This window comes from Hyaena hyaena, unplaced genomic scaffold (assembly GCF_003009895.1).
Source record: "Hyaena hyaena isolate Hyena2069 unplaced genomic scaffold, ASM300989v1 scaffold_39, whole genome shotgun sequence".
NCBI classification, from domain to species: domain Eukaryota; kingdom Metazoa; phylum Chordata; class Mammalia; order Carnivora; family Hyaenidae; genus Hyaena; species Hyaena hyaena.
In genome coordinates this window covers 5,540,393-5,543,931 of record NW_024080671.1, presented here as the reverse complement: position 1 = coordinate 5,543,931, position 3,539 = coordinate 5,540,393, and positions in this window count along the sequence as shown.

The following is a 3,539-nucleotide window of genomic DNA, read 5'->3' as shown; positions in this document are numbered from 1 at the left end:
CCCCCTCTGCAGAGCTGAGACCACACTCAAGGAAGCTTCTAGTTGAAAATGAACCAGCACATTTCCTAAGGGGTGCGCTCCAGGAGAAAGAACATAGCGCCAGCAAAATGCAGCTGGAGAACTTGCTTCGTGAGAGGCAGGGCCCGGGACACAGGGAAGGAGCCCAGACAGCCAGTTCTGCTCAGTCTCAGAGGACTTAGGGACCACATGACTCTCTAAAGAAGGAGCTCAGAAAAGAGATACAGGTCCCCCAAAATGGTTCAAAATAAAATATGGACACAAAAAAGAGCAGACAGAGCCCAGGAAGGCTGTAAGTGGAAGAGAAAAAAAACCCAAGACCCCAACCATTATTGAGAGAAAACATGTATAACTTTGAAAGCTAAAAAAAGGGTTCTGATTTTAGTTTTTTATGGCTGAGTAGGAGGATGTTTAACAAGGAAGGACCCATCATTCTGGGCTTGTGCTGCTCAGCTGGGGGGGGGGTACGGGTGTTATTGGGAGGGGATGTAATGGCCAAAGATCAGGCCAAACCCAGGAGCGGGTGATGATGGGTTGCCGGGGGGATGGACAGCTTCATTTGTGAAAACGGGACAAATCTTAAGCTTCTGTACTTCCGTTTGTGTCCATGTGTAAGGGCGGAGCCTTCTCCTGGATTGAGGCCCCGGTGAACCCTGAATTTTTGAAGTGGTGGTGAGCAGAAATACTGGCCTCTGCTCTAATTTTTCCCTCCCTCCTTTCCTTTCTTAAGGTGGACTGAGGGGTAATTGGGATAAAATAAACCACATATGCTTAAAGTGCAGAGTTTCTAATGTTTTTCGTGTTTTTGCTACTTATCAAATCTTACATACAGTATAACTTTGCGCTGATGTTCTGTTCTATGTGTTTAACACACACATCATTTCACAGAACCACCCACACAAACATGCAAAGCAATGATATCACTTTGCCAGAAAGGTCTTTAACTCTGACCTCCATTTCTTTAATGGCAGGCAGTCCAGCTGGTGAGGATAGGACTTCAGGTGCCTATGTGGCTTCTGTGGGCAGAGGTTCCCGCGTGCGCTGGTTCAGGATTCTGGAGCCTTTGCAGGTGCTCCTAGGATGTGCCCCCATGTTGCATCATCTAGTGGCCAGTCTGTGGCCGGCGATGGTCTTCAACAAGTTCTCAAAGTCCACTATTCTCCTCAGGGTCGGATCAGGAGTGCACACTGGGGAGTGATCCTGGGAGATCAAAGGTCCTTTCTTCAGCTGCTTTCTCTTCTCCATCCCCCAATACCCTTCCCAGCTTTCAGAACCTCTACCCCCTTCCTCCCTGGTCCTTTGGTTGGGAAACTTGGAGAGCTGAGGCTTTTCTCTCCCCAGTCGGCTGTGTATTTCCTTGTCTTTGGGTTTGCATCCAGAGACAAGCAGCAGCAGAACAAAGAGAGAGAGCATGAGCTGGTATTTCCACCCCCCCCCCCCCGCCCGCAGTCCCCAACTCTTCCTCAGGTCTTGAGACCCAAGCTCTTCTGGGCAGCAAGGACCTTCCTCCTTCAGAGTTCCAGCTGTCGGCCCCTAGCGGCAGCAGGTGGAATTGCAGCTTCTGTCCTGAGACTTGCTGGGGACCAGGTTGGGAGGGAAAGAAAACACAAACACCAAGAAAACATGGGAATCTGACACACACACCCCACACCTTCCATTAGTTCTTCGTTTTTCTGTTCCTCCTGAGCTCTTAAGGTCCTGCTGAGCGTGCACTTTCAGGATGTGGGCTGCAGGGTTCCCGCTCAGGCAGGAGGATATAAAAGGAAATATAACCTGAAAACTCACAGCGGGACTGGCCTTATACTTGGTCTGGCTTCCTTCCCCGGTCTCTTACTACAGCTCATTTTGCAGAATACTCAGACAGCAGCTCCATGTATTCTGCCTGGGTTCTCGGTTATAGTCAGGGAGAGAGGTCTGGTGACTTCATCTTACCTGAGCTGTAAGGATACTGCACAGATTTTCAAGAACGAAATTCTGGAAATAGTTCAAATGCCAGAAATACAGGAGTCGTTCATTGTGCTACAGCCACACAACGGAGCACTAAGGCAACTCTTTCAGGGAATAAATAGCACGGGTGTGATGGCTTGGAAGGATTTCCATGATAAAATATAAAACCTTTTCATTGGAGTGAAAAATACACACAGAAAGTGCACATATCAGAAGTGCAAAGATCAATGCATTTGCAGAAATAAAACACACTCATGCCACCAGCACTCTGATCCAGAAACAGACATTCCCATCCCCTAGAAGACTTTTTAATTTCATGAAATATTGGAGGAAATTAAGGCAGCTAGAGAAGTTGCTGGAAACCGCCTTCAAATCTCGTTACTGTGGAATTTGGAAGATGCCTCTGCTGGCTCATGTGAAAACATAGCCTCTTGTTCAAGAAGGGATGGAAGCCTGAAAGAAATTGGCGCCATATACATACCAATACGAATTTCTCAAGGTGTTTTGTCCCCACATTTCAGAACCCCAACCAGCTATGTTTTGGCTCATTATTAATTACAATCAGATAACAAACAATGATCAGACATTGAAGTAGGCTTGTAATATAAAAGACAAGGACCAAAGCAGACCAGACCAAAACAAAATATGACCACAGTGTAAGGAGAATTTTCAAAAAACGTCAGCAAACAAAGAACAAAAAAAGGAGCTTTCAAAATAAAAGTTTAATTCCTAAAATGAATATTTCATCCGGGATTACAAGAGAGAATAAAAGCCCAAAATTATACATTTTAAAAAACCTTCCAAAAGGTAGAACCAAACTCATAAAGGTAGAAAACAAAAGAAAAAAGGAGACAAAGAAATTGATTCAGAAGGAAGAGGAAAAGGGAGCAAGGGACAGTCAGGAGGGGACACCTGAAGGAACATGGGACGTCTGTGGGAAAGTCATGTAGGAATCATTAGCATAAGTGGTTTGGGGCTGGGAAGTGGCCAGCAACTAACTCACAGTTAGGGGAAATCGGCCAAGGGGTGACAGAGCACAGTGAGGCTGACAGGAACGGACCACTTCTCCTTCCTTATAATCCCCCCATGGCACTTCTTTTTTTTTTTTTTTTTTTTTTGAGGTATAAATCTTTTATTTATTTTTTTCTTAAATAGTTTATTGTCAAGTTGGTTTTCATATAACACCCAGTGCTCATCCCCATAAGTGCCCTCCTCCATGCCCATCACTCCCTTTCCCCTCTCCTCCACACCCATCAGCCCTCAGTTTGTTCTCAGCATTCAAGACTCTCTCATGGTTTGCCTCCCTCCCTCTCCCCGACTATTTTTCCCCTTCTTCTCCCCCATGGTCCTCGGTTAAGTTCCTTCTAATCTTCCTATACGTGCAAACATATGGTATCTGTCCTTCTCTGCCTGACTTATTTCGCTCAGCATAACACCCTCAAGGTCCATCCATGTTGCTACACGTGGCCAGATTTCATTCTTTCTCATTTCCATGTAGTATTCCATTGTATAGATAAACCACATCTTCTTGATCCATTCGTCCGTTGATGGACACTTAGGCTCTTTCCATGTTT